At 38.3% G+C, this 23,667-nt stretch overlaps 1 long non-coding RNA gene across 1 annotated transcript in view; it reads right to left on the minus strand.

Moving 5' to 3' along the window:
* Window positions 1-23,667, minus strand: part of LOC141569636 (uncharacterized) — a 257,425-nt gene that overhangs the window by 47,063 nt on the left and 186,695 nt on the right. The gene's annotated exons all lie outside the window — the stretch shown is intronic.

Genomic DNA, 23,667 nt, shown 5'->3' on the forward strand with positions numbered 1-23,667 from the left:
TCTTATTACTGAGAAGCACTGGTTTTAATTATATCCCTAAAGGTGAAGATCTTTTTTCATTTACTAACTCATTCATATATTTATTGAGAACCTATTATGTCTCAGAGGCTGTGTTAGACATTATGGGTAGAATGATAAACGAGGCATGGTTCTTGAGCTCATGAAGCTTATAGTCTAGTAGAGGTAGTGGCAAGGAAATAGTTAATTACATCACTGGGTGAAAGTTGCCATGATATGGTAAGTTCAGGGTGTTATGGGAAACATATAGAACAAAATGGTCAAGAAAGGCTTTCTAGAGGAAGAAACAAGTAAGACCTGAGAAGTTATAGTTATCCAGGTGAAGAGAGATAAGGAAGGAGGAAGTATTCTATACAAAGAAAACAAAGGATGAAGAATTTGAGAGAGAGAGAGAGAGAGAGAGAGAGAGAGAGATTTGAGTGAACAGTTTCTGGTGGTGACAAGGTCTAGGATGTGGCCATGGCAGTTAATTCATATGATTAGCAGGGAGAAGGTGCTTGGAGAGGAAAACTTGCCAGAACTGGGAATATTGAATATTTGGTAGGTAGCCTGCTATACTCTGAACTGACACAGGACGGAGGCAGGACCTGAGGTAGAGAGAACACCTGTGACTAGGGGATAATGTTTAAAATCAATGGGGCAGAAGATGAAATAGTTGAGAAAGTCAGTACATATGTGAGAGTGTGTTATAGAGAGATGACATGCATTAAGGAAGTAACAGTGGATTGGGATAGTTGGCCCATAATCTCTCCTATAGTGACTCCTCACTGTTCATCATGGAGCAAAGAACTACCAGCCTCTGATAAAGAGGGTTCCAGGAGTAGATGTGGCCTGCGAGGCAGGGTCTTAGCAGAAAAGAAGGTAAAGGCTGAAGGGGAATTTGATTACTCTGGAAGGGAGGGTTCTAGAAGACATAGGGTGGAGATTTTGGAAGGGAGGGAAGTAGTGAGTGGTCACACCAGGGAAAGAAATGTTCAAAGCAGTAGGGAATGAAAATGCTGAATTCAGATTACAGAAAGTCTTCTGTTTTGGGTGGTGCCCTTGACTAATCAGGATGTGAGGCAAGCTCAGCTGTCCTCTGGGTCCAGGGGAGGGCTAGTACATTGCACTTGTCCTCAGAGCCAGCCAGGCCTGCATCGATTCTTTTTGAGAAGAGGCCTACTCCAGGCAATCAGCCTGCAGCCTTGTGCATTGTAAATTCATTAATTCATTAATTCATTCAACATCATTCAACATTTAGAGAAGGTTGGCTATGTGCAAAACTGGGTTGGTGACTACCATTTTATCAACAACAAATGGGTGACCTGTGTTAAGGAAACGCAAGTGCTAACATGACAATGAAATTCAACATTGCATTATTATACAATTCTTTATTTGGGGAATTGATTCATTGAAATGTTCCTTCACCAAACCATGTTTTGGATGACATATTTGAATGTACCTGTCGTGCAAGGTGTCATGCGGGGTCTCAGCTCCCACTCCCCACATAAGAATGCAGGACATGGTGAGGCCAAAAAGGAACACCCACAGAGCCATAGATAGGGGAGTCACACCACTACAGTCTCACTGGCGGCTGGGTTGGAGAAACAGGAAACAGGAGCCACACGATCTGCAACCCTCACTACACTGCTTGCTGGCTCAGCCACCATCTTCTTGCTAGCCCCCATTTTCTGCTAGCATAGCCACAGCAGTTATATTAGTGACCAATGGCTTACTGGTTACAGCTGACGACCAACTAGTCACAGCTGATGGCCATCTACTACCCGAGCCAGTACCCTTCCACGTGAGGCCGAGAGCCTGGAAACTGCTCTCTGGGGCTCTGTCCCCACACTACCTGTTATGAAGAGATGCCTTTACATGAACTAGGCTCTCCCTTTCCCCCACAATCCTGTAATGGGCCTATATTAAAACACAGTTGGTGAGGGAGCATTCATGGCAGTTGAGAGCACATACTGGAGCCAGGTGGGGTTTGAATCTGTCTCTACCGCTCAGCTGTTGGCTTTGGGCAGGTTACTTTGCTCATCTGCGCCTCAGTTTCCTCATCAGTAAAATGGAGATAATAACATTACCTACTTCACAGAATTGTTATGCGGATTAAAGTATTTTAAAATTATTTGTAAAGTGTCGAAATTATTTATAAATAATTAGTTAAAATTTTTTGTAAAATGTTTAGAGCGGTAAGTGCTAAATACATGTTAAACAAAATTGGGGCATATAGGAAACTTGCAAGCAAGAGCTACCAACTCACTGTTAGTTAAATTTAAAAAGGAGGTTTTTTGCATTTATTTATTTGTCAACTGTTCACCAGCCTCTGGGGGTAAACAGTGGGGAAAATAACAGGCCTAGAACCTGACCAACAGGAAGTGGAGGATGGTGGGTGTGGCAATGGCAATTTTTTTTTTTTAACAGTAGAAAGGTTCCTCTCCCCCAGGGCTGTTTGAGAGCAAAGTAGGCATTGTGCTCTGTGGAAGTTGAACAGTAAGATTCTGATTTCAGGTGATGTTAGGACACCAGACAGATAGGAGCCTGTTCATCGGGAGCATTCCCTGGGGCCTGCTATGTCTCCATTTACTGACACTGATGTGCAGTGACTGCCCTCTCTCTTCCCTAACCGGTGCTAACTGTCTTGATGTGAGTGTTTTGGGGCCTATGAAGACATTGATGTTAACCAATATTCACAGAGAATCCAAGTATCGCAAGGAAAAAAGAAAGAAAAAGCAACTCAATAATAAAAAGAGAAAAAACCCAATTTAAAAATGGGCAAGGAATTTGAATAGATGTTTCTCCAAAGAAAATAAGCAGCCAATGAGCATTAGACAAGATGCTCAACGACATGAGTCATCAAGGAAATGCAAATAAAAGCCACAATGAGACACCAGCTTCCACCCACTAGGATAACTACAATCAAGAATACAGATAATAACAAGTGTTGGTGAGGTTGTGGAGGAATTGGAACCCTCATAACTGCTGGCAGGAATGCAAAAATGGCACAGCTATTTTGGAAAACAATTCGACATTTCCTCAAAACATTAAACATAGAATTACCATCTGACCTAGAAATTCCAAACCTCGGTATATTTCCAAGAGAAAGGAAATATGTCTACACAAAAACCTGTATACAAATGTGTTTGTAAAAGCATTATTTATAATAGTAAAAAAGTGGGAACAATACAAATGTCCATCAATGGTGAATGCATAAACATATTGCGGTATATCTGTACAATGGAATATTATTCCGCAATAAAAAGGAGTGAATTACTGATACATGCTATACCATGGAAGACCCTTGAAAACATTATGCTAAATGAAAGAAGCCAGACACAAGAGACCATATATTCTATGATTCCATTTTTAGAAAATGTCCAGAATACACAAATTCATAGAGACAGAAAGTAGATTGATGTTTGCCTGGGGCTGGAGTAAAAGTTGGGGAGAAATGGGGAATGACTGCTAATGGGTGTGGCGTTTCTTTCTGAGATAATGAAAATGTTCTGAAGTTGATTGTGGTGATGGTTGCACAATTCTGCTAACGTACTAAAAACCACTTTAAAAAGATGAATTTTATAGTAAATTACTTTATATCTCAAAAAAACTCTTAATAATAAAGAAAGGAAACATTACATCTGATTAGAGCCATGTCAAGCTACCACCCATAAAGATTAAAAATCAAAGCTCTCACCATTTTTCTTCCTTGTTCTTATCTGGGAAATGTTAGAGACTTGAAGAAATCTGGGAAAGTCCCTTACTCCATTCTTCTCTTCCAGGAAGGGAGGCAAAACATCCAGGGATGTGGATTTTAAAATGCAGTCCTTCACATTTGAATATCCATGCATTATTAGATTATGAAATTCCCTCAAAGCAGTGGAATATGAGAAGAGGGTAATAAGGGTATGGGGTACACTTAAGGTGCAATATTGTGATTTTTAAGAAGTATATATTTGGTCATTCAGATGACCAAAACGTATTTCATATATAGTTGGTCTTTCTCCACATTTCTTGACTCACAGCTCCTGAAACTCTTGTAATTTCCCATGTTGGGAGTGATAAAGGTGCCTTTTGTAATAAAGGGGCTGGTTGCCAGGAAAACCAACCATGTAATTTGAGGGATGGAACTTTTAGTCCCACCCCTGACCTCCAAGAGGGAAGAGGGGCTGGAGGTTGACTCAATCACCAATAGCCAATGTGTTAATCAATCATGCCTACATAATGAAGCCTCCATAAAAACCATAGAAGACGGGTTCACAGAGCTTCCAGGTTGATGAATGTGTGGAGATGTGGAAAGAGTGGCATACTTGGAGAGGGCATGGAAGCTCCACACCCCTTCCCACATATCTCGCCCTATGCATTTCTTTCATCTGCTTTTCCTGAGTTATCCCTTTACAATAAACCAGTGATCTAGAGAGTAACATGTTTCTCTGAGCTCTGTGAGCTGTTCTAGAAAATTAATTGAACCCAAGGAGGGGGTGTGGGAACCTCTGATTTATGGCCAGTTGGTCAGAAGTACAAGTGACAACTCTTGTGATTGACATTCTGAGTTGGAGGGGGGTCATTGGAACCTCCAATCTGTAGCCAGTTGGTCAGAAATACAGAGAGCCTGGGCTTGCAGCTGGCATCTGAAGTGTGTGGGTGTGTTTGGTGGGGGTGGTATTGTAGGACTGAATCTTTAACCTGTGGAATGTGATGCTATCTCCAGGTAGATAGTGTCAGAATTGAGTTGGATTCTGGGATACCCTGCTGGTGTCCTGAGAATTGTTTGTTGATGTGGGGGAATCCCCCCTCCCACATTGGAATTGGGTCCAGGAATCCCTTATAGTAGGGAATTCCTCATGGGATGCTTTATAGGTTTCTGCTACTGGGGAATTTCACTGTAGAAAAGTTATCCAATGCCACCCTAATAAATTTAATAAAATTTAAAATAGTTAACCTGTTGCTAAGCAACATTGCAGCTTGAACTGAATTCATGGTGATCGGAATGCATCACGTAAACTCATGATTCATATTCCTATCTCTCGTAAGAATGGTGCAGATAAAAAGCATTCTTTAAATTAAAAAAAAGGATATAATCACAGCATTAAAGAAAATAAAAACCAGGACTCACTTATATACCTCTCATTTAAACAGAGCTATTATAATTTCTGTACATTTTATTAGATGCCAATGTACACAAGCATACATTTTTCATGATTATAATTGTAATGCACATACCACCTAACAATCTTTTCCCTTTAGAGTATTACAAGAAGGTCCCCATATAATCATGAAGTCTTTCTAATAATCATCTAAAATGACTACATAGCATTTCTTTTGGTTCACATCCCGTAGTTTGCCAAACCTTTGCTTTTTCACTGGACATTTATGCTTTTTCATTTCCCCCTTCTGTAGCAAGGAGCACATGGCTTCTTTGAGAAGAATGCATAAAACACAGGAGCTTGACAAGTTAAGTACTGCTCTTCAACCACTATATTTTATTAGCCTCCATTTTTTAAAATAGCTATTTGGAAATAACTGGGGAAGCACATTTAATCCATTCAGTCATTTCTCCAGGGTGGGAACATTGCCTCAATGCTTGGTTGAGTCTTAAAGCTGCCTCTGTGCCTAGAAAAGGACTGAGGGAAGCTTTCTTTACGATTTTGACATTGCCAATCGCATGGAATGTGGCTGGCGGAATTAAAATCATTTGAAAAGCATTCCGCAGGAATGAAAGGAAATTCTCTCCACTGAAAGGAATGATGCTTCCTCAATACATGATATTAAGGTACAAAAAACTGGTCAAATGCAGATCCCATGAATTTTTAAGAGTTTTTTTTTAAAAGAAGATTAAGAAAATGAAAGCAATTTTATTGTCTTCAGTTTCAAGATTGTCACAGTTGCTAATCAGAGGTCTCAAAAGGTTTGTTTAAGATTGGGGCTTTTCTTATAAATATTTTATGATCTAACTGTCTCATCTCCTTGCTGCACTTAAAAAAGGTGCAGATTAGTCATCTAATAACAATGCCAACTGTTTCATTTAAGAATGTTTGATGGTTGGGGATTTCAGATACATAACTCCAATTATGGCCATTATCAAGGCTTTCAAAAATAAATATTTGAAAACCATGTAGAGAAAATTGAAATTGTTTTCCCCAAGTTAAAACAAAAATGGAAATCCTCAATAAGAATGTATGTGTTATTGTTGAAAAATCTACTTTATATCAGAAAGGTAATATAGTTCTGTTGTAAAAAAAACAACCCCAAACTCAAGCTCTTCTCCCTTTGGGCCTTTACCTTTCAAAACTGAAATGCTGCAAATTGATTTTGAGATGGGAAGCCCTCGCTAATGTCAGTTGAATGCTTACCCTGGAAAATTTTGCCATTTCAAATAGAAAAGCCTCGATAGGCTTTCTTCTGATTCAGAAGCAGCCTGCTTAGCATTAAGAAAGGGCAAGCCAGACTCTGGAGTCGGGTAATTATGGCTGAGCTCTTGGATAGTCTCTTTGGGAGATAACAAGATCGGGTCTTCCCATATTATAAGAAGCCAGGAGGAGCTTGCTGGCTGGCTGCATGTTGCATTTTGAAAGCAGTTCAGCATGGATCACTTTGGAAGTGTCAAGTAAAGGTCTAACCCTTGCCAAACGGAGATCGCTTTAAAAAGAAGCTGACCAGAAATATGGCTCTCAGCAAAAGATCTGAAGACATCTTTGAGCAGGAGGCCATATCAATCATTCATGATCACAAAGACGCTTTCTAACTCAGAGTAAACACTTTTTTTTCCCAAAGGAACTGAAGCATCTTGTATATCAGGACCAAATGGCTCCCCAAAGTAATTGAATCTGAATTTTATAATTAGTCAGAATTAAGTACCGAGTACCTTCATTTTACGTTTTCAAAAAAAAGATTCAGGAATTTTGAGGTATAATTGACCCTTTTTATGTGTACAATTCCGTATTTTGATAAACATATATAGTCCTGTAACCACCACCACAATCAAGATCTAGAATAGTCCCATCACTCCAGAAAGTTCCCTCATGCCCCTTTGTAGTCAGCCCCTTCCTCTTCCTCTTGTTTCTGGTAACCACTGATCTGTTTTCTATCTTGACAGTTTTACTTTTTCCAGAATGACATATAAATGGAATGCTACAGGATGTAGCCTTCATAGTCTGGCTTCTTTCACTTAGCATAATGCATCTGAGATTCATCCATGTTGTTGCACATATCAGTATTTTGTTCCTTTTAATTATTAAACAGTATTTCATTTACGGATGCACCGCAGTTTACCCATTTCTCAGTTGATGGGCATTTGAGCTGTTTTCCTCATTTTGTTTTAATGTTATTTTCGTTTTGCATGATGGTGTACAGCTTACAAAGTTCTTTTACCTTCACTTATATACTGTTACAAAAATATTGTTACTTCAATTATTCTGATAATAATTAATCACCCAAGGAGAGCTTAAATGGCTTTAGATATTTATCAGCTAGACTATCCCTCTTTCCACTATACAATGCCACTTCTCTGGTCTGAGATGAACATTGTCACAGGAAGGTCTGTATCCACCTTCCTGGGAAAACAAGGACTCTATTTTTCATAGAAATGAAGATCCCAATGTTGTCAGTGCTGCCTGGTAGGAAGAAAATCAATTTTGGAGTCAGTCTGGGGTACATATCCTAGCTCTGTCTGTAATTAGCTCTGTGACCTGGAGAAAGTTCCTTAACATCCTTGAGCCTCAGTTTTTGTTTGTTTGTGTGTTTGTTTGTTTGTTTTTAAATCTGAACAATGCTTTCTACCATACTGGCCTCCAAACCTTGTGATAATGAAATGAAGTTATGTGTACATGACACATCTCACACAGCAGCTGGGACATACTAGGCATTTCTTGCATGTTAACTTCCTTCTTCCCCTGTCATATGCACACACACACACACACACACCTGTCCACTAGTGTAAAATGCTGGCAGACTGTGGTGCAATAAGGAAAAGAATTGGTGGGTAATGAAGCCTATAGTTGGAGAGGAAGAAATGAACCTGGAGTAGGACTCCCAGTCTTTGTCTTCAGGCTGCAGTACTGAGTAATGTGAAAGCCTTCTCCACCAGATTGCCTCAGTCTCCTCTAGTGACTCATCTGACCTTGGAGTAAGCCCCTATGGCTGCCATCTCTGGCTCCTTCCATCTTCTCGTACCTATAGTCTTTGCTCTCTGCAGAAAGAGGCTCAGGGCTGATCTTGGATAGAATTGTGGGCAAGACTCAGTTTACTGTGGGTCTTTTTCCATCCTTACAGTGCCTTCTCCTTCTAGTTTGGGGTGGCGGGGAGGGCACTTAGGATTCCCTGACTCCTCACAGTACTTCTCTTTCCCAAGTCTTATACCTGGGAGGCCCCTAGCTCTGTGCTCAGACTGCCTTTCTCCACCATCAAAACTGCTCAGTTCTGTCATTGGAAAAGACTGGATAAAGTAATTTCCAAGAAACGCTTGACTTCTGTACATAACTTCCTGTAATAACTAGTACCTGGTTTAAGTTACTACTCTTCTCAGGAACACTTACATTTTACCAGTAGACACTGCTAAAGGGAAGGAATGCTAATGGTGGAATTTCAGGCAGTGTGTCACAGTAGGACGAGCACTGCATTAGACATCAGGAGTCCTGGACTCTTTTCTTTGCATTTTGACCAACTCACTCTGGAATCTGAAACAAGCATCACTTCCTGTCTAAAATGGTCATATAATACCTGTCCTACTTCGTTCCTTCTTCTTTTTTTGGAACATTTCACATAATCCTATATGTCAGTCACACAGTCAACCCATTCCCAAGACCAACTCTATTTATTCAAGTATCTAAATACTACTGGGATGTGTAACTTTTATTCATGATTACCCCTTTCCAGGCACTATGCTCTCCTTCTTCTGTGTGGGCAGCTTGACCCTAAGTGCTAAAGCTACCACACGTTTTTGGTCTCTTTTCTGAGTAGTGGCTATGATGGTTACTCTACAATGCCATTGGCCACTAGTCTTTTTCCTGTTAGTCATTAGCTGTGACTCAGTGTCCCAAGTCTCATCTCAACAGGGGCTGGGGCATTTCTACCCCTCCACCCTGTCAAAGGAGCAAGGATTTTGTACCACAAAAATAAACAGTGACTTGTTGAAAAAGGAAAATAAAACAAAAGTTGACATACTAGAGAAACTTTGATTTTAAAATGGAGAATTAGAGGAATAAATTTTTCCACAAATGTGTGATAGTAGTTTTAAGATTCAAGTTTTAAAAAATAGACTTTTGGAGGAAATATATGTGTACTCTTAGTACATTTTTCTTTATAATAAATCCTGTCCTTTGGAATAGAATAGAATGTAATCTAATACATTAGAAAAAACTCCTGAGGCTTTTATCTTAAAGGCAGTGATATTGCTACAGGCAAAGTAATTATAACCATTAACTCCTTAAAATGTCAGTGGAGGCTTTGGCATCAAAATCCCAGAGAAATCCCAAATTGCCTAACCAGTTTTAAAATTTTAAGAATTGTATCCTTGGAGGCAAAAAAAAGTACTTAAGAAAGAAGGAACTCAGAAATCTACATTATTTAATGCAAAAAAGTCATAATAATTCAAAATTCCTTTTAAGAATTCATTTTTACATTGCTTTGGGTCTTTGTCTTTAGAGTACGTTTTACATAGTTGGCAAACAATTAATTAACATAACTCCTGAACTTTAGGAGCTAACCACCATTTGGGCTGTATGATGGAGAATACCACTTTTTTTTTTTTTTAATTAAATTTATTGGGGTGACAATTGTTAGTAAAATTACATAGATTTCAGGTGTACAATTCTGTATTACATCATCTATAAATCCCATTGTGTGTTCATCACCCAGAGTCAGTTCTCCTTCCATCACCATATATTCGATCCCCCTTACCTTCATCTCCCACCCCCCACCCCCCGCCCCCGTTACCCTCTGGCAACCACTAAACTATTGTCTGTGTCTATGAGTTTCTGTTTCTCATTTGTTTGTCTTGTTCTTTTGTTGTTTTTGGTTTATATACCACATATCAGTGAAATCACATGGTTCTCTGCTTTTCTGTCTGACTTGTTTCGCTCAGCATTACTCTCTCAAGATCCATCCATGTTGTCACAAATGTTCCTATATCATCTTTTCTTACCTTGAATAGTATTCCATTGTGTATATATACCACAACTTCTTTATCCATTCATCTATCGAAGGACATTTTGGTTGTTTCCATGTCTTGGCCACGTAAACAAAGCTGCAATGAACATTGGAGCACATGTGTCTTTATCTCTAAATGTTTTCAGATTTTTGGGTAGATACCCAGAAGAGGGATTGCTGGGTCATATAGCAATTCTATTCATAATTTTTGAGGAACCTCCACACTGCCTTCCATAACGGCTGCACCAGTCTGCATTCCACCAACAGTGTATGAGGGTTCCTTTTCTCCACAACCTCTCAACATTTGTTACTATTTGTCTTGATGATAGCCATTCTGACTGGGGTGAGGTGATATCTCATTGTGGTTTTGATTTGCATTTCTCTGATGATTAGTGATGTTGAGCATTTTTTCATATGTCTATTTGCCATTTGTATGTCCTCCTTGGAGAAATGTCTCTTCAAGTCCTCTGCCCATTTTTCAATTGGGTTGTTTGTTTTTTTGTTGTTGAGTTGCATGAGTTCCTTGTATATTCTGGATACTAGCCCCTTATCGGAGGCACTGTTTGCAAAAATCTTCTCCCATTCAGTTGGTGGCCTCTTTATTTTGTCAATGGTTTCTTTTGCTGTGCAGAAGCTTTTAAGTTTCATATAGTCCCATTTGTTTATTTTAGCTTTTACTTCCATTGCCTTTGGAGTCAAGCTCATAAAATGCTCTTTGAACCCAAGGTCCATAAGTTTAGTACCTATGTTTTCTTCTATGCAGTTTATTGTGTCAGGTCTTATGCTTAAGTCTTTGATCCATTTTGAATTAACTTTGGTACATGGTGACAAATAGCAGTCCAGTTTCAAGAATACCACTTTTTATTAGCAATCTTTTGTAGTAAAATAAAACAAATATACTATGAACAAAAACTGAATCTCTGTTTAATAGAAAATAACTATAACTTGAGTACTATTGTGATTAATTACACTTCTCTATGATTTGTTGTCCTATTTAGGTAATGATAAACTAAAATGAGAGCAGTGATTAAAACTGAGGTGGGGAAGAAAAATTCATTCACTTTATATTTTCTAGACACTTAACTAAATAGGAAGGTGGATGTAAAGCAGGGTTAACAACTCATCAGTTTATCTGGCACTTTTCTGGTTTTAACACTGAAAGTTCCATATCTGGGCAAACTGAGATGGTTGGTCACCCTAAATAAAGTAAAAATGTTTCATAAAATCCTACTCTCAAGAAATTTAGTCTACTGTGAGAGATGAGCTATGTGCAGTGAAAAGTTTAATAACAAAGTAATAAATAATGGTATTGATAACAACATACTGTCGAAATTATTGCAAATTATTGTTATATAAAATAAAGTTTAAAAATATTGAATCTTGGGTAGGCAGCTCAAGAATTGAAAACCTAAAGTGTAGTAAGGTAGTTACTATCTATCCCAGAAAAATTATATGTTCCCCCAGAAAACTGGTCTTAAGAGAAATTTAGTAAATTGCATAGGTCACAGTGTCAGTAAAGGGCTGAACTGGAATTTGAACTCAGGTCTTTTGAATTTGGAAATTCACAGGCTTTTCATTGTCACACAAGAACTTAAAGATCAAAATCTTAGCTCCTTTTTTTATACATGAAGCAGCTGAGGCCTGATCTAGTGACCTACACAATACCCCATGACACTGCAGTTACAGAGCTTGGATAAAAACCCACATTTCTTAGCTTACAGCCCAGAGCTGATGAGACTGTGGAGTGACAGATCACATGGTCTTAGATAGGCAGTGAAGATTCAAGTGGAAGAATAATATTTGAGCTGTGTCCCTTGTTTTTCTTTCCACTCTGTGCCTCTTGGTTGGTATCATCATCCATCCATTGGAGGGCTGGATCTGTTTACCTGCCAGACTGGTCTTAGGGTATACCAGTTGTAGCCTCTCTGATTCTAACCCATCATCCTGTTTAGAGATCTGTTCCTGCCTTTAGGCTAGTGTTTGCCAAATGTGAAATCTGTGACATCCTGAATCAGCATCACCTGGGATGTATATTAAAATGCTGATTCTTGGACCCCCACCCTAGATTCTTTGAAAGTAGGTCAGACATATATATTCTAATTATTTTTCACTATGAAGTTTAAGATACTTTGCTCTAAGGCCCAGCACCCTTTCTTGATCTGTGCCCTAAACACTGGAGAACATAGTTGTTTTATTGAAGTCCTCAATCTTTCCCCAACCCACTGATTGGGATCCTGCCACCTACAAACAGGTTCATTTATCATTCATTCATTCAGCCATTCTACAAATATTTGATCACTGCCTCCTATGAACCAGTCACATTGCTACCCAGATGTCTGCATTAGTCCCTTAATTAAGGCTTTAATCATTGCTCACTGTCTGGATTTCTTCATGCAGTACTTGTGGCTTTCTCTTCCTAAATCCTAAACTTGAACTTGCCTGAATGGCCTTTGGAAATTGCTTTGATTATCTCACTCCCGGTAGGGTCAGCTCCTGTAGTCCTTGAAGTCCTGGTCATACCAAAATGAGTGGGTTTGCTTTGGATTCCTTCTTGTGTCCTTTCTTCAATAACCAGGCTTTTGTAAGTGACTTAAATTTCATCAAGAATAAACAGGGTACAACGCAATGCATTACTCAGGTGTTTGTGGTGACGCTGGTGTAAACAAACCTACTGCACTGCCGGTCGTATAAAAGCATAGCACATACAATTATGTATAGTATGTAATACTTGATAATGTAATGCTTGTAAAGTAATAAATAACTATGCTACTGGTTTATATATTTACTATACTATAATTTTGTCATTATTTTAGAGTTTATTCTACTTACTAAAAAGCAAAATTTGCTGTAAAACAGTATGCTGCGTTATGCTGGCAGTGGCCTCATACATCTCTTGCTTCCTGCATCTCTTGATTACATCATTTTCTCTTGTGGTTGATTTAATCTCATGCTGTTTTGTACAGTAACATGCTATAGAGTCTTTTAGCCTAGGAGCAATAGGCTACAGCATATAGCCTGGGTGTGTAGTCGGCTAGACGGTCTAGGTTTGTGTAAATGCACTCTATGATGTCCATACAATGACAAAATCACCTAATGACACATTTCTCAAAACATCTCCATCATTAAGCAGCACATGACTGTATAAGTAAGTGCATCAGCAAGATAACTTTAACCCCCTCTGGGGGTTAAACAGTTTACAACATTTTAAATAAAAATACAAGGCAGGATAACAGACTTGAAAATAGGATAATTTTTTGTCTAATTAAGTTGTTATAAGGGAGGCAGGAAAGCTTAAGTCCTTCGGGGCAACATCACCGACAACAATGCTCTACACAGGAAGAGCTAGCCCCAAATCGTCTTGCTTCCTCACAAAAATTGATTGTAACTAAGTGTACTGGGTTGAATAGTACCTCCCCCCAACCCAATTGATGTCCACCAGAACCTCAGAATGTGACTTCATTTGGAAATAGGGTCTTTGCAGATGTAATACATTAAAATGAGGTCATACTGAATTACAGTGGCACCTAAGTCCAGTGATTGGTATCCTTATAAGAAGGCCATGTAAATAATACAGACACCCACAGAGGGAAGGTGGCATGTGAAGACAGAGGCAAAGATCGGAATGACACAGCTACTGCCAAGGAATGCCAAGGATTTCCGGCAAAACCAGAAGCTAGGAGAGAGGTAAGGAAGGCTTCTTCCCTAGTGCCTTTTGACACCTTGGTTTCAGACTTCTAGCTTCCAGAACTATAAGAGAACACATTTCTGTTGTTTAAAGCTACCCAGTTTGTGGTACTTTGTTATAGCAGTGCCATAAAACTAACACACGGAGTATCTATTTCATCTCACAGATGTGCAGAATAGCGACTGAAGGAGCAATCCAATAACTGACGACGTTAAGACGTTATTATCTCTGCTCTCAAATTTCAGACATTTAATATTAGATTATGACTTTTTATAATTAAAGTGGAATTCTAGTTACATTTTATTTGAAACTTTTAAGATTTAATTCTTGTATTCCAGAAGTTCTTTCTATGATGTCTGATTTTAAGTTTCGCCCACATATTGGTTTAAATATGTAGCCATTCAGTCCAATATATTGTAACTATAGGAGCTGAAAGAATCTGAAAGTGTGAGCCCCAGTGCTCTTGGCATTGAGTATAACTCCTGGGAGACAAACATTCAGCAGAAAGGGAGTGAAGGCCAATTAACAAAGTCACTGAGCGTACCACTGCTTGAATACTGTTGGGAAGATGATAGGAAGGCATTGAGGCAGCCAGTTTTGATCAGAAGTATGATCCTTGAGACTTCTGGGAGGTTCGTTCCTTTCATTATTTGCATTTATTTGTAGCAAGTAGACATCACCTCAAATAGTCTACATAAATCCTTCTGATCTAAGTGGATATTAGGAAAGAATAGTGGGTGTAAAACAGACCACTGTTTTAGTTTCTGAGCATGCAGAGGTTGGTTCCACAGAGCCACTGCTTCTGAGCTGAAGCAATTATCAAAGGAAGCAGTGGGAGGGAGCACATGCCACAACACCCGTATTTATTGCCTCTCCTCAGAAATAATGATGTCCACAGAGGTTCCCTAACTTTCTCAGTTCACAGCACCCTAGAGTCTCAGTAATTTTCTCACAGGGCACATAGGCCAAAACAAATACCTAACAGTTCCATTTATTAAGTAGTGACATCCAAATAACTTAATAAATACTTGTATTCTAACAGCTTAGCACCTGTTGGGCACTGAATAGCTTTTCAACCTTTGAGTCACATTGGTCACTGCAATCATCATTTCTTATTTCACATTGATTTTTTTATGCAGTACTTGTTTTTCTTTGTAGCAACTGTTGAAAACTCAGCTTAGCAAAATATGATGTCAACAAAAGGCATGCAGTGATCTGATGATGAAACCGAACTATCTCAAGCTAATAGTTCACATAATGCTCAACAGATGTCACAGACATCCCTTGAAAATTTAAAATCTCCCACGACAGCAGTGTAAATTTTCTGTGGTGCCCTGAGGCACCTTGGCACACGGTTTAGAACCCCTGGGATGTACACAAGGAAATATTTATGACATCAATTGGGCCAAGGTCATGATTTCAGTCTTGATGTGGTCAGTTCTGTCCTCTTCCTTAGAGATTATTCCTTTATCCTCAATCAGAAAATACACACTTTTGGGTGATCCTAAGAGAGTGTGTGGTGTGTCTGTGTAATTCATCAGAATTACCCAATGGTGCACTCCCAAAAGATGGTAGCTGTAATTATCATCACACTCTTCGACAATACAAGCACAGAAGCACACGGACTCTTAATGCCTTGATTGTATATGTTCTTATCATGTAAAGAGGCTCTTTTTGTTTGTTTCTTCCCCAATGGTTAAGAAAAATTGTTCACTGGGAACTGGAGGATGTAGAGAATATGACTGAGATGGACTGTCTGAAGGTGAAAACATGGCCAGGGTCACCTCCACTTGGTGATGCACATTTGAGCAGGCATCACTGGTCCCCTTTCACTATTCCTCTCTCTTAACCTCCTAGCTCTGCCAGGGGAAGTTACACAGATAGGGAGTCATGTGCAGACCTATAGAGAAGAATAGCAGGAGGTAGAGAAGGTGGGCATCAGAAAATCAGTGGCAAAAAAAGAGAAAATATCAAAGAGACATGGATGAAGTTGCAATGCAAAGACATAGAGGGGTTTAGGGATAAAGATTTTTAGAAGTAGCGAGAAATACATGAGGATGTTTTTATATATTCTCCTATATAATTATTTGTATGAAGATATAATTATTATCTAATAATTAAAGGGTTATATAACATATGATTAAACAATTATATGATATAAATTGATCTATCTATCCATCTATCTATATCTATATATATATCTATATCTATCTGGCTATATATATATATATATATATATATATATATATATATATATAGTTTTTTATAGAACCACTATGCTATATGACTGGGCTGGAAATTGGTGAGATGTTAGTTCTTATCTGAACTGGAATCATAGCTAGTCTTATGACCTTGAATAAAATACTTACATTCTAAGAATACAGTTTACTTCTCTGTAAAGTGAGAAAATTGGTAGATAATTTCTAGACATTTTACTGGATCCTAAATATAATATTCTTTAAGAGATCTTTTCATTCATTCATTTATTCAAAAATACCAATGGAATTATTTCCATATGCTCAGATTTGTGGTTGATTTCAGGGAGGTAATAGTGAATATAATGGTGAGGCAACAGAGAGGTCCTTGCCATGGAGGAGACTAGGGTGAAATAATTCTTATCCTTTTCTTCCAAAAAGCTGTCTTGGTCTTTGGAGAAGAGATTGGGCCTAATGCCTAAGAAATGTCAGCAGCATCTAGCAAGGTGGTCATCGACCTTCAGAACCCTTCTGGGGCTGATCTACGTCTGAGAGTAAAGACTTGTTGTCTAAAGCAGTGATTTTGGGGATTCATTAGATCTGCCTGCTTTTAGATGACATTGTTTTGGTAATGGTATTCAGAGTGTTGGGATGGTAAAATTCATTTGAAAGATGGTAGCAGGACGGCAGTGCTAGCTGCTCTCCAAAATCCATCTTCTCTTTTTTTCCCTAAGCACACAACTAGACTATACTTTCCAGCCTCCTTTGTAGGTAGAGGTAGTCATGTGACTAACTTCTTCTTAATGAAATGCGAGTAGAGCCTATGAACAATTCCCATACACACTTCTCCATGATCTTTCTCCGTCTTCATGCATGGTAGAGACGACCACAGAAACCTTGAGAGCCACATACTGAAGATGGCAGGGCCACGGGGGGGGGGGGAAGAGAGAGAGAGAGAGAGAGAGAGAGAGAGAGAGAGAGAGAGAGAGAGAGAGAGAGAGAGAGAAGGGGGAATGATTTTAAGGAATTGGCTCACAAAATTTTAGGGGTTAGCAAACCCAAAATCTGCAAGATACGCAGGCAGACTGGAGACCCATGGAAGAGTTGATGTTGCAGCTCAAATCCAAAGACAGTCTGCTACTAGAATTCCCTCTTCCTCAGGGACATCAGTCTTTTTCTCTTGAGGTCTTCAACTGATTAAATGAGGCCCACCCACATTTTGGAAGATAATATGCTTTACTCAAAGTCTACTGATTTAAATGTTAATCTTATCTAAGAAATACTTTCACAGCAATATACAGACCCATGTTTGACCAAATATCTGAGTATTGTGGCCCAGCCAAGTTGACATAAAATTAACCTTCACAGAGGACAACTACCTGGTGATTAGAGACAGCTCTTTTAGAACACAGGTTTTAGAGAAATAACTTCCATAGCATTTGAGCCATTATACATACTCCATTACCAGCAGCTAGCATTACCTTAGCTAGTAGACTACAAAAAATCTGCCAGTTTTTGTAATTCGAATTTATTTATTTGCAACTACTTTCAGTTTTGTGCTGGCTCCCTGATGTGAAAGGCTAGGAAAGGGACAATTTTATAAACCTAGTAAATAACAATGATGAAAATTTATTGCATCCTGTCCTAGAAATGTATTAAACACCTAGGGGTGGCATTATCTGCAATAGGTCACCAGTAAGTACAAAGAAGCAATCTGTTACTAATTGGTAGCCTAGTGTTTCAATGAAGTTAATGCACTTTCTAAAGTGATTTGCTCCTATAGAGTAATTGATTTATTGGCATTCCATGTCTGAACATTTGTGAAGCCCTCGGTGCTAATCTGAATAAATGTGCTGAACTAATCTTTACTAAACTGCCAGTGACATTTTACATGCACCCCCCCCCCAACTTAGATGCAAGGACTCTAAATTCAGTAATTTACAGCATGTTTTACAGTGGATGAAAGCATTTACTTTCTGTTGTGAGCTGTTATGAAAGGGTAGCATTTTCCACAGGAAGGTGATGAGACATGTAACAAAAAGTCAGTGACCAAATGGCTCATTATTTAACGGGAAATGAGGGGATATAACAGAAAGTATAAAGGCTAAGATAGATTCCATATTTGTAAGATGGTGATGTTTTCTATTGCCTGCTTTGTACTGAGATGATAACACTGAGGTTTTACATCATTTAAATTAAGTTGTCAACTCAACTCCTTAGATAGAGGCTTCCTCTGAACCATGCAATGTGCTATTAAGATTGACCAGAGATTTCTGTAGTGACATAGTAACCACTACTTGCCAGCTGCTGAATTTGTGTGAATACATGTTAATCCTGAAATAATTCTCTTTCTCTGTCTGTTGGGTCAGCTCTCACTCTTGAACCTGGCTGTTACATAGACCTCACAAGTGGCAATGCGGAAACTAAGGATAGAGATAGAGCCTGCTTTCTGGGGGGGAAAATCACTTAAATCACAGGTTGACTCAAAAGACCTGTTCTCTGGTGTCTGTGGGGGCACAACTGGCACAAAACAAATCCACTTTCCTCTTCTAGCCAAAAAAACAAAAATGACAAAAACAAACAAACCAAAAAACACAAAACACTGCGGTCAAAAGTCATGATACATTAAAAGTAATTCTTTTACCACATTGTTGACCCCCAAATTGGGGTTATAGTGTAGTGTGTTTCTCACAGTGGACCAGCAGCATCACCATCACCTGGGAACTGATTAGAAATGCAAGATCTTGGGCCCCACCATAGATCTACTGAATCAGAAACTCTGGGAGTGTGGCCCAGCAAGCTGTGTTTTCACAAGCCTTACTGATACATGCTTAGCTGTGAGACCCAGACTCTGCACTTAGATGAATCTAGGTTAGAATGCAACTCCATCACTTAACATATGCATGATCTTGAGTAAGTTACTTCCTCTCTCCACTCTCTTTTTACCTCTTGTATGTTATTTTAAAAAATAACTGTGCGTGGTAAAAAAAAAAAAAAATTAATCCACGTCTTAAAATGAAAAATCAGTTTCCCTTTCCCCAGTGCCTCTCTCTAGTGGTAAACATTTTGAATGAATTCCTTTTTTTAATGTGTTTTTCTATTGTTTAATTGTATTGTTTTAAATAAAAAGAATATACATGTATTCCTTGGTTTATTAGTCTTATATATAAAATCTGTTAATGTCCCACTCTGAAGAATGAGGAATTTGCCTTACTTATAACACCTGATATCACCTGATTTTTTTGTTATTGTTTTTACATAATCTAGGTTTGTAAAATTTCATTCTGTAACTATAATTGTCTTTGACTTTGCCTATAGATGAATTCTAAAATATTAAAGCAAATTAAATAGTACTTACTATGTAAATATCATTCACTACAGGGGATTCCTCCTATAGAAAAATCCACGTCATCAAACTTGATAGAGGGTTTTAAATGCATCAAAGTCCAGTGCTTCTTTCAGATCATAGTCAATTGCTGGTGTTTCTTATATCTCAAGCTTTCACATATCATCTTTTTTTGTTGTTAGAATAACTTTTTTCATACAAATACCTAGGTGGCAAATTATCTGCATTTTTGCATGTCTGAAAATGTATTTCCATAACGTATGAGCATAAATTATAGGTTCCTAATCATTTTCCTTCAGTTTTAAAAGCATCATTGCACTGTTTCTTAAAATTATTTTAATTTCTTTTTAATTCTTGGAGTTCTGGAATTAGGATAATTCACGTTTCTCACCATGGTTCCTGCCACCCAATTCCTCTCACAAAGGTAACTGTTACTTCTTTCATATGTATCCTTCCAGAGTTATTTTTGAATATATTACTACTAAATACACATGTACTAGTAAATAAACCTTCTATATTCTTTCCTTCTTTTTTCACTTTTTTTTTACAAATAGTGAAAAAATAAGTATTTTTTCTTATTTAACATTATTTCTTGAGAATCTTTCCAGATCATTACATAAAACACTTGCACATTTTTTGACAACTGTATAATATTTTTTGTATGGATGTGCCTTATTTAACCACTATCAAAAAGCTACAAGTTTTGCACTGTCTCTATTCCTAATGCTGTACTCCACTTCTTGTAAGTATATACATATATATATATATATATATATATATATATATATATATATATATATATACACACACACACATATATATACATGTAAAATTATAGTTGGCATTCATTATTGTTCAGCTTCAGGTGTGTGATGTCAGAGGGATAGTGGATGGGGGAGGGGGTTCACACAGTGTGAGGGATATAAATGATAAACGTCTAAGTATTACTTTGTCTTTTGTACCTGAAACTAATAAAAAAAAAAAAAAAGATAATGCAAGGTAAAAAAAAAAAAAAGCTACAAGTTTTGCTCCCTTTACTTAAACTCCCTAGCTCTATTTCCTTCTCTTCAAAATGGAATTAGTAATATTTACCTCCCAGTTCCATTGCTGGAATAGAATGTTTTGCACAGCACTTCGCAAACATTGCACTCGCTAACATTCAGCCCTTGTACTTTAAGATTTGGCTTTGGCTTGCAGTCACTTTAGACTTAGAATTTCTAGCCTTCTTTATCCCCCATGGCAGACTCTTTTCATTGAAACATGAGTAATCAATCATTTTAAGAGCATTTTCATTAATATCATGTGATCATAAGCAACATCCCTCAATCTTGCCATTCTCACTGATATTAAGGATATATTTAGCTCCAACTTTCTCACTCTGCCAGAACGTGTTTACATATTTCCTTTTCCAATTTCAGTACTTTACATTTCTGTGTGTTATTATTATGTTTTGTCTCCAGTGATTTTTTTTTTCCTTTCAAAGGTCATTGAGGTAATTTCTTCAAGAAAAAGCAGCTCACTCGGTTAGACTTTTAATGTGCAGTGAGAAAAACACTGAGATCCCTTCTGGTGTTTGGAAATGTGTCTATTTCACTGACAGACCCCTTCCTTGTTGGATAAAATTACACATGCTGTGTGTCTGACTCTTTAATTTACACCTAGGGCACCCAAGGAGCTGGGCAAGAGGTCATTTGGATAAACCAAAGTAACATTTCCAGACTTCTTGCTGCTTTCCTATGCAAAAAGGTGGGTGCTACCTTCCTCTCAGACTCTGGAGGACTCCAGGGAAAAGGAAAAGAGGGTACTTACTGCTTTTGTCCAGCCAGGGTCATTTTGGGGCCAGTGTCCCACGCAGTGATTCTCAACCCTACCTGCACCTCAGAATCACCCAGGAGTTTTTAAAAGTCCTGATGTCCGAAGCCCCAGATCAATTAAATCCAAATCTCCGGGATTGGGCTACAAGCGTCAGTCTTTTTTTGTAGCTCTCAGGTGATTCTACTATGTAGTGAAGGTAGAGAATCATTGCTCTAACTCCTTTGGTTCTGTCAAATTTAGTTTGACATTAAGATGCTACAGGAAAGTATTAACATTGATGACTAATAGGTGTGGGGGGGAATCAATTTGCAAATCCCTGCAGAATTATTGGTAGGTACCCATCTTCTAAGGACAGAGGGATAGGTAATGATGTTTTTTCATGATGCCTTCTATTTGGAGGGCAATAGGGCAGCTTTAAAAATCTTCATTTTAAACAAGGTCATTCACAGTGCAAACGAATTAGCAGTAATTTTGGGGGAAATCATCTTTTACTTCAACATGTCATTTTCCAATCTTCTCGATACTTGTTCTCTGCATATTATTTCAGCTGCCTTGACCTTATTTCTTGTTTGCTCTGGCTGACTCCAGGCCTCTTTTCTTTCATCAGGGGAGCAGTAGCCTGCTCACAAGTCTGACCCCAAATATCTCTTAATCTCTAAGACCCGCCTTCTAAGTTTTGTGCTCCTAGGTTCATCTGCTGACACAAATCTTGCAGATGTCCCAAGTCTTGAGAAAATTCCGTATGGGTCTAGTATCATTCAGGATGAGAGCTCAGGTACAACAAGGGTAGTGTTTGTGGTCCACTGTGAAAGCCAATGCTTTCATAGTTTGAGGTAAACCATACTACTTTTCAGATGTAATGATTTTCTTTCTAAATATTTCCTTTTTTGTTGAGGTATAATTGACATAACACTGTGTAAGTTTAAGGTATACAATGTGTTGATTTGATACACTTATATATTGCAACATGATTACCACTGTAGCTTTAGGTAATGCCAATAACACTTCACATAATTACCATTTCTTTTTTGTGGTGAGAACATTTAAGTCTTGGCAATTCTGAATCTCTCCCTTCTTCTTCATGATCTCAACTCAAGATTATTAGCAATATCCTGACTGGTCTCTCTTAAATCCAGTCATCTATGCTGTTGGCAGGGTAAATGAAAACCTGTCTCTCTTGTTCTTCCACTCTGTACTTCAGATTAACCCTTTAACAGATCACCATTCAAAGCCTTGTGATAGCTCCCTTTTGTCTACATCTCTACTCTAATTTTTTCCCACTCCTTACCTTGAACTTCAAGGTTGGTTCTCTGGGAAATTTAGCTCACTTGGCCTTTCCTTTGTCTGTTCTGTCTGCAGTGATTTTGCCTTGCAAAATCCTACTTTTTCAGATTCACCCAGATATTAACACCCTTAGAAAAGTAACCAATTCTCTGTGTTCCTAAAACACACTAGACAGATTTTGACAATTGTAATTACTACATTATTTTATACTGATTTCTTTGTGGATCTTACTTTCCTCTCTTAGTGAGTTAGCTCCTTAATGTAAGGAATTATGTCTTATTAATTTTATTTCCACAGTGCCTGAAGGTAGGTACTCAAGAAACTTTTGTTGAATTAATAGCTAAAGGTATGGATATGTTTTTAAATTGTATGTATATACTGTCTCCTATTTGAGGCCCCTGGGAAGCCATTTCTCATAGATCTTAATAGGAGGAAAAGCTGAGCTTCTTCTGTGAAATAGAGTTATCTTTATCTTATTGTTGATAATATATAACTAGTCATAACCTTCATGAGACTTTAAAGTCTATTTCTCTGCTAAGGTATAAGTAACCTGAGGTCAGGGACCATATCCCTCCTGATGACTATTGTATTTCCTCCCCTAGCTCAGTACCTGGTACAGACAGGGTGTTCAATAAATATAAAGAAATAAATTCCACATCAAATTACAAACCATAGTACACAAGAAGGAAGGCCATGAAGGTGACTGTCTTAGGTTGGGTTCCCCAGAAGCAGAGCCTGAAACAGAAAATCATGTGACAGTGATTTAGTAGGAACTGCTTCTAGGGAAAACCACCAGGGAAATGGGACCAGGAAGTGAAGGAGGTCAAAGAAGTGTATGGTATCAGTGCACCACTGATACCATAAAAGTTCTGGCAACAATGCATAGGTCACGCTTCAGAGTGGTCTAGTCAAGTCCAAGTCGAAAAGGCTGGAGTATTTGTCCTCTCCCCCAATCAGGCATAGTTGAGGGGCTGCAGAGAGAAGACGTAAATCCTTAGGCACTTCTGGCTTTCAATGCACATAGGCAAAGCAGGTTCTGACAGCCAGTGGGCAGTCAGCCAACAAAGACACACAGGTGCTGACTGTTGGGAAGGAAAGCACGCCCACCAGGAGCAGGTGTGCATAAAAATGGCATGGGCACAGCACTGTCAACATATGCTATAATGATTACTGTCTAAATCTAGACATGGAAATCT

Source organism: Rhinolophus sinicus, chromosome X (genome assembly GCF_036562045.2).
Source record: "Rhinolophus sinicus isolate RSC01 chromosome X, ASM3656204v1, whole genome shotgun sequence".
NCBI lineage: Eukaryota > Metazoa > Chordata > Mammalia > Chiroptera > Rhinolophidae > Rhinolophus > Rhinolophus sinicus.